Raw genomic sequence first — 13,421 nt, 5'->3', positions numbered from 1 at the left:
ATAGTTGATTTAAAGTCTTTGCTGAGCACACTCTCAACATCTAGATTTCCTCAGAGACAATTTCTATTGACTGCTTCTTTTCTTGTGTATGAACCATACTTTATTTTTTCTCTGCATGTCTCACACTTTCTGGTTGAAACTGTACATTTTAAGTAATATGATGTGGTAACTCTTGAAAGCAGATCCACCCCCATCCTCCAGGGTTGTTGTTGTTGTTAGTGGTGCTTCCTTGTTTATTGAGTTTCCTGAAATCTGTAAAATCTTTATACTTTGTTCTATGTGTCCACTAAAGTCTCTGGTTAACTAGTTTAGTGGTCAGCTAATGATTGGACAAAGATTTTTCTTAAATGCCTAGAGGAAATAAGTCACCCAGTCTTTCCTGAGGACTTCTGCGTGCATGTTGAAGTACATCTTCAATGCTTAGGCAGCTCGCTTTCAACTCTGCCTTACTTGTCCTTTACCTCTGCTTTTACAGAGCATTACAGTCAGCCAGAGGGTGAGCTTAGGACCTTCTCAGGGCTTCCTGGGTATGTGCAGAGCTCTATGTATCTGTATGACCATCTAGATTCCCAGGACTATGTCAAAGCTTTTCAAAGCCCTCTATGGAAATCTTATTCCCCAGCCTTTCTTTAAGTTTCTTGGTCAATTTCTTATTTGCCCCAACTATCACTGCCTCAGGTAGCTATGATGTTAAACAATTGTCACTGATTGTTTTTCACAAATGCCCCTGGAGTGAAGACGCTTACAGGAGTGAGGTCAAATAGCCATAGCCCTGTGAATGGGGTTTCCTGGGACCTGCTAGACAAGTCAGATAATGACTATTTTCTAAGAATGGTGTTTTGGGAGCACTCCAGACCCATTCTGCCCTCTCCAGTGGTTGCTAAGCTGCTGGTTTTCATGTGATTATGGAGATGAGACAAAAATGGGAATAGGGAAGTTAAAATGCCACAAAACTTGCAGTTCTTACGGAGATTCAGCCGTTTGTCTTTAATAAACACATTTCAAATTGTTCCAGGACTTATATTAATCTCCACAATTTTGAAAAAGTTTATTTTGACAGATTTTGCCAGTGCTCTTGTTGCTTTTATGGGAGAACAGCATTTTGGAGGTCCTCAGTCCCACATCGATGCTGGTGGCATTCACCAGGGCACTTTAGAAACTAGACACTATTCACAGTTATACCAGTCAGGGAAATGCAAATCAAAACTGCAGTGAGATATAATCTCACCCCACTTAGAATGGCCATTATCAAAACAGTTATGCCAGGATAACAGGTATAACCGGTGACAGTTCCAAGTGAACTGGAACATATGGAAAACTTTTAATAGGTGCATTTGGGTTGTTCCCAGGTTTGGGGGATCATGAGCAATGTTGCTGTGAGCTCTCCTGTCCCTGTTGTCAGGATATACTTGTCCACATTTCTGTTGTGTATATACCTAGGAGTGGCATTGCTGGGTCACAGAATAGGCATATGTTCAAGTTTACTAGATACTGCCAAACAGTTTCCAAAATGATTAAAATAATTTATGCTCCCATCAGCAGCCCAGGAGAATTCCAGTTGTTCCTCATCCTTGTCAACACTCGATATTATCAGATCTTTTTTCTTTTCCTTTTTCTTTTTTTAAGCTATTAGTGTAAAGTTGAGCACAATTTTATGTGTTTAATGACTGTTTCAATATCATCTTTTGTGAAGTGCTTATTTCAATCTCTTGTCCATTTTCCCATTGGGTTTTCTTTCTTAATTTATGGCAGTTCTTTATGTATTTTGTATATCGTTTCTTTGCTGATTATATTTATTTCAAATATCTTCTTCCACTCTGTGGCTTGCTTTTTACTCTCTTAACAGTATCATTGTTCTAGTGGAACTTTTAATTTTAACGTATTCTCATTTCTCAAAGCTTTCTTTGTTGGGTAGTGCTTTGTATATCCTATTTAAAAGTCTACGTGCTCCAAGGTTATGAAAATATTCTCCTGTATGTCTTATAAATTGTTGTTTTTCTCCATCTGGTGTAGCTTTTTATTATCCGGAAATCTTGCAAAGGAACCAATGCCTAACTACTCTGACAACAACAATAATAGTAACATTCTTGTGATATCAGTGGTTATCTTTTACTGATCCCATACTGTATACCACCATTTTCAAAGTATCTTACAACATGAGCCACATTTAGGGCTGGCTCGTGGCTCATTGGGATAGCGTGGTGCTGATAACACCAAGTCAAGGGTTAAGATCCCCTTACTGGTCATCTTTTAAAACAAACAAGCAAACAAACAAACAAACAAACAAAACAACAAAACAACATGAGCCACAAAATTCTTAGACCAGTGGTGAGCTGGATTGTGTATCTGTGTTTTAATGAATTGATGTGGATTGAATATCCTATTTGGTGAAGCTGAGGCTTCTATAATAAGGCTAATAATAAGTCACATTTATTATTACTGAGTATCAGGGCTGGATTCAAACCAAGCCTCTCTCTTATTGCTTGCATATATTATTTATCCTATTACTATTACTATTGGCCGTAAGAAGAACATAGACAAGAATCAGTAAAAAGTAACAGCTACAGTAAAAAGTAACTTTCTCCTATCTTTAGAATTAAGCCAGTCATTGGGAATATCTCTAAATCACAACCCAATTTTGGCTAGTCTTACCTCCCATCACAGGTTAGATTATTATCTGATTGATTTCAGGAAGGTTCCCTTTTTACTTATCTCTGGTGTGAATTCCTTTTGAAAGGACTTCCATGGTCATAAAATTGCTAGTAGAATCTAACTACCCAATAGGTCACGTGGAATAAACTTTTTTGTGACAACATAGGTTTTATTCTTGAAAACCTCTGTCTTCTTTTTATGGTAAAAATTTTATGCTACTTATGTGGGATAGAGCACAAAATGAACCTTTTCAGAGGAAATTACTGCTGTTTGGGATCCATGGAGGCATTTTCTGCCTTCTTATTGTAATCCACATAACTCTAGAGGGGCCAAATTTGAAAGAAACCTGTGTATGTAAGGGGTGAGGTTAAAGCAAGGGAGATCAAGCATGATTATGGAAATAATTTGTAGGTTATTCCAGCCCCAGGGCTCAATTCAGTGCACACAGTTCCCATAGCCTGAATGCTGCTGATTTGATGCTGTTACTCAGATACCCACAGATTCGCCCATGGAAAGGAGGTTTGTGTTACCAGCAAAAGTAAAAAAGGGGTTTTGTGTGCAGGTTGGGGGTTGCAATATGTATGAATATTGGAGCAGTTATACAGAAGAAGTGCTTTGCTGTCTGCAAAATGAGGCTATAGCTCCTGCATTTAAACTATTTTAATTAGAGTTCTTTCCTCCATCTTGAAGCCAGAGACAACACCTACCACTCACAAGATACAGTATCCTGTTGGGCCTTATTCGTCCATTACTTGAGGAGGTCACATACAGTTCCAAAAAGCTCATCCACTTTGATGGTAACATATTCTAATATTAGTTTTTAATTCCTATATTAAATGCCTTGAGAACATAGCTACTGGGTAGGGTAAGAAAGATTCCTGATTAGGCAGAAAATCATATGCAATTACCTGTCTAAAGAAGGGTAGAAAATATTATCTCTAGGAGGTGATTGCCTTTTCTTCCATAGAAAGTTTTCTTATCATTTAGAAAGTTACTTGTGTGAAGGTATCATGTGCATATTAAAAAGAGACAGGTAAACAAAAAAAATAGTGTCATACCATTATGTTGAGTTGAAGATTGAATGTGATATTGCAATTAAGTATCTGATAGATAGTAAATACTCAATAAATGTTAGGTACAGTTACCATTTTAGTAATACAGAAAAAGAGACTAGTTCCTCTTAAATAAGTATCTTTATAAAAATTGAGTGTGGCTTCGCTGTGAAAAGCCTAAGGTTTTGGTTTCATCAGGCTCTGGAGATCTGTCTTGGAGTGCCACATCTGGTTCTGTGTATCAAACTTGAGGAAGGTCATTGGTTCATAGCCTGTAGAAGGGCAGCCAGGTTAGGGAAAAATCTGGAAATCATCTTCCACAAAGAGACATCAAGTGGACTTGGTAGAAAATACTTTAGAGAGGATTTAGCACCTTGGATTTGAGTGGACTAAAGTCCATCCTCCCTCTCTAGCTGGGCACCATCTCTGCAAGGCCCCTGCCAGTAGGTCAGCCCGCTCACTGGGCGACCACTCCCATTCCTTGGGACCTCTGAGCTTTGCAACTGTCCATTCTGTTAGTCAGCCAGAAGTCCTAGAAAGTTCTCCATCATGTTAAGATAATACGCTATTTTGGGGGACTCTTACCAATTCCCTTTGTTTCCATGTTCACCCCCAAAAGACTTGCTTATCCTTCCTTTTAAATACTTGAAAACAGCTGTCTTTCACCCCTTGCCTCGTCTGCTCTTTGGGCTACCCTGCCTAAGCCATTCTCCCTGTTCTTTTCTTAAGTGTGCTCTGGATCTCGGAGTCCTGTCCCCCACGTAGTCCTCCCCGTGTGTGCAGCCTGCGGGTGGGGTTCCTGCTGCTCTTGTTTCCTTCACACACTAGTGTTACTTACTTTAATTTATTAGAAACCACATCAAACTGTTGACTCATACTGGGTCTGTGATATCTTAAACCCTCAGCATCAAGTCTTACCCAACAAGGTCTTCCCCATCTTATTTTAGTAGATTTTCTCCAAAACCCTGAATGCAAACTTTAATTTACCTCTTTGAAATTTTATCCTTGTGGTTTTTATCCTTCAGATGAACCTGTTGAAATCATCTTGGATTTTTATTTGATCTTCCTTGGTGTTTATATCCCTCTTAAATTCATGTTATCCTCAGATATGAGAAGCTGGATGCGAGGTCTTTTCTTGTAGGTTTACTTGTTGACTTAGTCTGTAGCTAAGTCCTGTTTTCCCAGCACTGTAGATTATATCCCTGCCCCTCGCCAGCCACTTTAGAAATATTTACCTTTGATTTTGGCATGGGTTAGTTGTGGAGAAGGGTCAACTCTAGGATGTGTGGAGCCCTTGGCAAATGTTTTTTTATGGGGCCCTTATCTACATATATAAAGAATTTAACTCACCTCCGATAAGCTTGTCTGCACCATTCTGGTGACCCAATCTCACACAATCTAGTGAAAGAAATACCACACAGGCTGGTGCGAGTGACCCACCAGCCACAGACTCATGTCCAAGAGATTACAGCATCTTACTGGCATCATGTATGGGATGCAGGGTTAGAGAGCTCCCTGAAAGAGAGGAACAATATGGGAGCCCCCTCCTGGACCTTTCCCTTTCCAAGTGTTTCCAAGTGCCAGGTGGCGACTTTGAAAATTCAAGGAAAGCACTCCAAACTGTGGGGCCTCCAGAGGTGCAGGACCCAGGGAGGGTCCCCACTTCCCTACCTATTAGGAGAGAATTGATAGAGAATATGGATGTCGAAATATCAAATGAATACACAGGGCTGGAAATCAATTGCATCACATGCCCTATCAGCAGCGTGTCAGAGGTTTTTCCATACATGTTGAAAGTGCATGCAGAGGTATGTATCATTGTGGCTGAGCTAGACCTCATTTTGTATATTCTTATGTATCTTGAAAATAATATGTTACTAACAGTATTTGCCTTCCCTTTTAAAAATATATGTTATTTTAAATTTGTTTTAAATCAATATGAGCACAGTTTAAAATAATTCAATTCCCCACATACACCTGTTTTTTTTTTTTTGACTGCTAGCTGGCATGGGGATCCAAACTCTTGACCTTAAGTGTTATAACACTGCTCTCTAACCAACTGAGGTAACCGACTAGCCCTCCCCAAAGCAACTATACTCAGCTCTTTTAGCTGGTGTTTTGTGTTTGTTTGTTTATTCTTGCATTTGCCTTCCGTTCTCATTATTACGCTTATACTACTATTTCTTAATTGATTTTAGATATTCACTATTTACTTTTTGTAATTATAGATATTTAGCTGTGTTATATACAGATTCCCCTTTCCTTATCCTCCTATATACTTCTATAAAAATTTAGGATTAAAAGATCAATAGTCAATGTTATTACGTTGTTATGACCATGTAAATGGTATTAGCTGCTGAGCCAAGTTCTATACTATGATTTTATTTCTTTTCTCGAACAACTTCTGGTTGTTGTTGTTTTCTGTAGTTAATGACTGCCTTTTTTAGTTTGTTTTGGTTCAATTTGGTTGTTTTCTGTTTATGTAGCAGTGATATACTCTAAATTTCCAACGTGTTAGGTAGATGATCAGTACTGTTTTTCCCTTGAAGCCTGCCCTCCGGGGCCCTCTGCCCTTCTGCCCCTGTGTGGTTGCTCTCTAGGTCTCATGCATATCAGTCAATCTGGAATTTCCCTTTACCACCCTACTTAGATTCCTGTATCTCATCTTCCTTTTTTCTTAATAAATTCATTCTTTTTCATAAAAATAACTTGAAGTCATTTCTTAGAAAATGGTGCATATTTGAAAATGTCTTCATTCTATGTTTTCCTTGAATAATATTTGAGTAATTTGGAATTTTGGATTGGAAATCATTTCCCCTCTGTTCAGTTATTTTCTGATAACGTTCTCATTTCTGCTTATCTTGTGTGTGCTTTCTTTTCTTTATTCTCTTTGAAGCATTTAGAATTATTTCCTTATCACTGGTGTTCTGATCTTTCATAGTGATTTCCCTTCCATTGAAATTTTAAATTTGGCTATTTTTTTGTTCCCCCAAACTCTCCCTCCCTTTCCTTCCTTCCTTCCTTCCTTCTTTCCTTCTCTTCCTTCCTTCTTTTTTCCCCTTCCTCTACCCTCCCCCTTTCAATTTCATTGTTCCTTTTTTATTGTAACCTGTTCTTTTGTTTGTTTCTTTATAGCTTCAGATTCTCTTGTGTCTCTGAGGATACTACAGATTTCAGGGAAGCTTTCTCTGCTTCCGGCATCACTTCTTTTTCTCCAGATATATTTTCTCCTGTGTGCTTTGGGCTCTGCCTTTTATGCTGGAAGCTTTCATCAAATATCTGATGATCCTTGACTGTCTGATTATATTTAAGTGTGAGATACCAAAAAGCTGCTTGGATATCACCTGTGCACATTGTCAGCTACTGGGGGCTTTTATAGCATGAACAAATAATAAGCAGCCTTTTTGTGGAGGGACTCCAGTTGACAATATTTGTTGGGCTTTCCTTGGGGGCTGCTTAGTTTTGCCAGAGGTGAGTCCTGCCTTTGCCGATTCATTTAGGTGGCTTGGATTTATTACCTCGTTTGCAGCAGACAGTTCCTGCCTCTGTTGTATCTGGCTTCCTGGGGTCTTCTCCAAAGTGGGTGAGAGGGTGATGAGGTGGGGGTGGGAGGGGTGCAGAGATGCGTTACTTTCTCCAGTGGGGGAGGGGATCCTCATTAAGTTCTCTTGACAGACATTAAAGATGATAGTTTAAGCCTTGTATAAATAAAACTCTTAAATATGATAAATGGAGAACTAACAAGAAAAAGGTCTTTGAATAATTTACACAGGACCTTCATTCCTGTATAGCCTTTGAAAATGATAACTTTCTTCATTTTTTTTCTTTTGAAATGAAAAAAAAAAAAAGAAGTTTGACCTACGTTACAATTATTCTTGTGCTTCTGTAGACTCAAATTATCTGAAATTTCAGTTTCGTAGATTTGGCATATATTCTCTAGTATTTCTCTTGTCTGAAATGAATTTCCCTTTTCCTGCCACTCATGTGAACCATTGATTATCTGAAATCACTGAGTGTCCTCCATGCAGTTGGATAATTGAAGCTAGATCTATTTAAATACATAATGAAGCCCCAAGTTTCATCTTAACTGTTCCCTCAAAGGGGCTCTTGTGCAAAGTGCATTTTTTGCTGATTATATTTCTCTGTTGGCAAGAACTTTGCTTATTCCCCTCACTGAACTTTATACAGTATTTATAGCATCCCCAGAGGGCAAAGGAGAAAACACAAAATTCACTCTCTCTACCTGTCTGCTGCTGTTTGTCTCATGGCAGGTAATGAACAGTAACGTTGAGACCGCGCCATTGGGTGGTCTCTCCCTCTTGCCTTTTTGACCACTGGATTTTGGTGAAGGGACCTTTTGTAGACCGGATATCTTGAACTAAACTTGTTTGGTTTAAGAAGGTGATGCAAAGCTAGTGGCTTTGAACACTAGCATGTGAGAATTTAAATCCTGGAGAGGCCATGCTGGGAAACGTTGTATCAAGCTGTGATCAGCTCTGAACTGTTAAGCCTGTGAACTGTCAGGAAACGTTTCAGGACCTTTTCTCCACTTAACTAGCTGTTGAAAACAATCACCATGCAGTTTTCCCTTTCTCTCACCAACATACAGCTCTCTCTGTGTGCCAGTGCAAAAGGACACACTTTACCACAAAGCTCATTTAGTGAATTGTTCTTCTTAGAAATTGACTTGGTAATGATAGAGAATGGCAGGGACCGCTGTTTTATTTAGACACAACAGCAGGAGCAAAAATTCTCCCTGATGGACCTGCCTGCAGCCACTGACATTTTAAAAGAGTTGGTAGGGCTGAGGCATACTTAATGGTTAAGAAGGCTGATGGCTAAATTTTTCATAAAGCTGTCATCACACATTTCTATATATGTTTCTCTAGATTTGGGGTATTGGTATGTTTTCTTTTCCTTTTTATTTTTAAACTTTTTTCTTTTTAATTGTGGTACAATACACATAACATAAAAGTTACCATCTTAACTGTTTTTAAGCAGACAGTTCAGCATCGTTAAGTACATTCACATTCTTGTGCAACCATCACCACCATCCATCTCCAGAACTCTTTTTCATTTTGCAAAGCTGAAACTCTGTCCCTGTTACCCAACAGCTGTCCATTCCCCCTACCCCCAGCCCTTGGCAACTACCATCTTCCTTTCTTTTAAAAACATTTAGTTCCAGGATAGCTGCTTTGCCAAAATTAAATATGTACCTTTCAAAGGATGTTTAACTTCAACTGGTATCAGCTTCCTTCATTTCCACTTGAAATGGGAGGCAGACCCAACTCTGGGACATCAGAATGGACAGTGTTGGTCTTGGTTGAGTTTGGCTGAGATCCTCCCTTTTCATTAAGTAAAGAGAGCAAATGGTTGTTGTTCTACAGAGCATATCAGATTGTGGTCTTTCTTTGGGTTAAAAGTGTATTCTATAGGCTTCTTTATTTTCAAAGCAGCACCTGTTTGAAATGGGTTTCTAACTTTCCTAGTCTTTTAGTCAGAATGGGTTAGATTATGTTCTAATAAGGAGCAGCCCTCAAATCTCAGTGGCTTATCACACCTTCTAATTCCTGCTGTGGCTGGTGGAGGTTGGCTCTGCAGCTATAGTCATCCTGGACACTTAGGGACTGAGGCAGACAGATGCTGCACCTTAACACATGCTTCTGTAACTGTTCTCACTGGTGTGGAGGCGAGAGAGGTTTGTCTTGGGGAAATGGGTATGGACCACCCACTGAGCGTTGACATTCCAGGTGTTTGTGCAGGGCCATAGCTTCTCCTTAGTGGCACATGCCACCTCTGTAAGATAGCATCTGATGACCCCACATTGCCTTTTCATGATGGGTGAAAACACCAGCTCCCCTAAAGTCTAATAGCTCCTCATTTCCATTGAGCTGTGCATACAAAGGGAAAGCATGTTTCGGGCCGGGGAACCAGCTGTTTATCAGGTGCTGCCAGGCACTTCGGAGGACAGGAAGTGATGCCGAAAGGGTCGTGCTTTTTGGAATTTCCTTTGTAGTCTTGTAGGAACAATTTTTAATAAGAAATACAAAAGAAGGTATACTATTTTTAGGGTAGTTACAGAAAAATTATACTTAAATATTAGAGTAATGTATCTTTTTTTTTTTTTTTTTTTTTTGTCTTTTTGTCTTTTTCCGTGTCTGGCAACGGATCGCAACCCTCAGTGTTGCCCCCGTACCGGACCGGGGACCGGCAACGGGATTGTAACCCTCCGTGTCGCTCCCGCGCCTCGCTCAGCCAGTGAGCGGGAACCGGTCTGCATGTGGGATCCGAACCCTCGGGCGGGAGCGCCGCCGCGCTTCCCAAGCGGCGCACTTATCCAGTGCGCCACCGGGCCGGCCCTAGAGTAATGTATCTTTGAAGGATTTTTTTTGAGACTTCCTGTTAAAGTGTGACATATACACAGAAAGGTGCACATTTTGTTGGTATTTAACAAACTGAGTGAACCCATGTCATACACCCACATAACCAGCACCCAGATCAAGAAACAGAAAGTGGCCAACACCCGAGACATCCCTCTTGTCTTTCCTTCCAGTTGTCACTCCCCCTCCTTCCCACCAGAGAACTGCTCTCCGACTTCTAACAGTGTACAGTGATGCACCATGTAAGGATGTTTTTGGTCAACAGTGGACCCCATATATGATGGTGGTCCCGTAAGATTATCATGGCTACACCCTGTAGCCTAAGTGTCCAGTAGGCTATACCAGCTAGGTTTGTGTAAGTATACTCTATGAGGTTTGCATGATGACAAAATCGTCTAACAACGCATTTCTTAGAATGTATCCCCATTGTTAAGCGATGCATGGCTATATATTAGTTTTGCTTGTGTTTGTACTTTATATAAAAGGACCCTACCGTACATACTCTTTCATGTCTGGCTTCCTTTCCTCAGTGTTATGTTTGCAAGCTAATTCGTATTGTAGTATGTAGTTGTAGATCCTGTATTCTTGTTGCTGTGTAGTATTTTGTTGTGTTATTATACCACCTATTCATCCATTCTGCTGTTGATGGGTGTAGTGGATTGAATTATGTCCCCCCAAAACTCATTGAAGCTCGAATTGTGTCCCCCAAGTGTTATGTATTAGAAACTTAGCCCCCACTGTGATTGTTAAGAGGGTGGGAAATCCTATTATGGTAATTGAAAGGTGGAGCCTTGAAGAGGTGATTGGATTGTAGGACTGTGCAGTAGTGAATGGATTAAAAATGGTGGCCAGGGGTGTGGCTTTAAAAGAAGAGAAGGGTCTGTGTTTCTCTCTCTATGCTTCCATCATCTTGCAATGTGAGACACTTGGGTCACTGTTGCCACCACCAGATGTATTCCTTGGACTTTGGACTTCTCAGCCTCAGAAACTGTAAGCAATAAATTTTGTTTTCTTTATAAATCACCTACTTTCAAGTATTTTGTTATAAGCAACAGAAATGGACTAATACAATGGGCATCTGGATGGATTCCAGTTTTGCCCATTACAAATTATGCTGCTGTGCATGTTCGGGTATGTATGTTTTGGCGAGCATATGATAACATTTCTGCTGAGTATATGAGGGGTCTTCAAAAAGTTCATGGAAAGATTTGTGTTATCTTTTTTTTTAAAAAAAAGATGACCGGTAAGGGGATGTTAACCCTTGACTTGGTGTTGTCAACACCATGCTCAGCCAGTGAGCGAACCAGCCATCCCTATGTGGGATCCGAACCCGGGGCCTTGGTGTTATCAGCACCGCACTCTCCCGAGTGAGCCACGGGCCGGCCCAGATTTGTGTTATCTTTTTATTCTATTTTCCACAAACTTTTCGAAGTACTCTTGTATAGCTGGCGTGCATTTTCTGGGTCACGAGGTGTGCATTTATTCAGCTTTAGAAGGTTGTTTCAAACAAGCTTTCTGAAGCATTTGTACCTGTTTACACTCCAGCAAGCAGCCAGCTATGCGAGAGAGTTCTGTTTGCTCCATATCTTTGAAAGCCCTGGATATTTTCATTTTGGCAGTTTTTGTCTTTTCCTTTCTTAGAAAATAATCTTTATTAGGTTGTTTTTCCATCCGAGCTGGTTCCTTCCCTAAAAGGAGAGTTGGGAAATAACCCACCTAACAAAATACACACTCAGGTTGAAACTCGAAGAGATCCAAAGATCCAACGTTTTACAGTGGGCTGAGCAGCAGCAAGCTTGCTGGTGTCATTATTTAAGGGAGAACCTTGAACTCTGTGATTTTCTTGTGTAACTTCAAAGTGATATGTAAGGACAAGGTGTTAGATAATGACCTTCGAAGAGGAGATAAATATTAAAAATTTGAAGTAAATTTAAGTGTTATAGAGGAATCTCACATATAGAAGTACATTTTTTTTGTTTGTTTTTCCTAAATTTCTCAACCTACAAGTCTCTATCTGTGGCTTCTAGTGTCTTTACCTCCCACCTCCTCCCACTGGATCCTCAGAGTGATTCCATTTGCTTTGTCAGGTGGTACTTCTGCTGTTTCGTTTTTAGAATGTCTAGCTTATTGAAATGTTCTTTATCCACAGGCAAATTCTTTTTTTTTTTTTTTTTTTCCTTTTTTCGTGTCCAGCAATGGATCGCAACCCTCAGTGTCGCGCCCGTACCTGACCGGGACCGGCAACGGGATCGCAACCCTCGGTGTTGCTCCCACACCTCGCTCAGCCAGTGAGCGGCCGGTCTGTATGTGGGATCTGAACCCTCGGCAGGAGCGCCGCCACGCTCTCAAGCGGCGCACTGTAGCAGTGCGCCACTGGGCCGGCCCAGCAAATTCTTTTTTGTAAACGTAACAACTGCCAGTCATTTAGGTTTGTCCAGCATGAGTCGGCTTTGTTGGCAGACACCATTTTTAGTATATGATGCTGTCTCTTTTGTGAAATACAAAACTGATGATATTCAGAAATAATACAGATACCTACAGTGCTCCCTTGATTTAGATTTCAGTTGCCAGCTGACATAGAGTAATGTGCTGGTGAGTTCCTCTTAATGGAATTTTGTTTGCAAGGTTAGATGAGTTAGAAAACTGTGAAGATGCATCAAAGAAAAAAAATCAGTGCTTTTGTGCATGAAAAATGATGTTAGTAGCTACTTTGGTATTGTAGTGGCTGAATACACCATTTTTTAGATGGGCTAACTTCTGAACATTTATTGAACTTCTCTGAACTTAAGGGAATACTTGGAAAAGTCCAGCACCTCCTCACTTATGTTCATTGATTGAGTTCCTCAAGAATCATAATAGCAAGTTATTACACATGAGCTATCTCCCCGGAACTCTTCTGACTTTCATTTTTCAGAGTACCCTTGGGTTGCACCAGTTCTTCTTTGAGGTCACCTGCCCATTGGTAGATGTTACCCACCATTGTCTTAATGCCCTTCTTGATCAGGCCATTCTTAACCCATGGAGCTCTGGTGGGTGGCTGCTATTCTGGGGTGCTCCCAAGTGGTCTCTTGAGACACTATTGCTTCCGGCTGCCTTGAACCATCTCCTCAGCCCTAGTTTTGTCATTGCTACTTAACACTGTGATAGGATGTTTGGATTTGAATTGCAGAGGTCAACTGGGGGCAGGGATGTTGTGTCTTCCTTGACCAGTAATGTCCCTTGGTCCCACTCATGCCTTGTAGTTCACTGGTCCTCTCTGGAAACCGACCTTTGTCTCACAGCAGTTCTCTTGACTAGAAACCAAGCTGTCTGTGTAGGACTGTCATGTACACAAGGG

The 13,421-nt window shown here is 40.5% G+C and overlaps 1 protein-coding gene across 1 annotated transcript in view; it reads left to right on the top strand.

Moving 5' to 3' along the window:
- The window catches only part of TIAM1 (T-cell lymphoma invasion and metastasis 1), a 127,706-nt gene that overhangs the window by 21,987 nt on the left and 92,298 nt on the right, over positions 1-13,421 (top strand). The window lies entirely within an intron of this gene.

The sequence above is a fragment of the Galeopterus variegatus genome, unplaced genomic scaffold, assembly GCF_000696425.1.
Source record: "Galeopterus variegatus unplaced genomic scaffold, G_variegatus-3.0.2 Scaffold248, whole genome shotgun sequence".
Lineage (NCBI taxonomy): Eukaryota > Metazoa > Chordata > Mammalia > Dermoptera > Cynocephalidae > Galeopterus > Galeopterus variegatus.
Note: the sequence above shows the minus strand (reverse complement) of the source record. Positions and strands in the feature narration are given on the sequence as shown.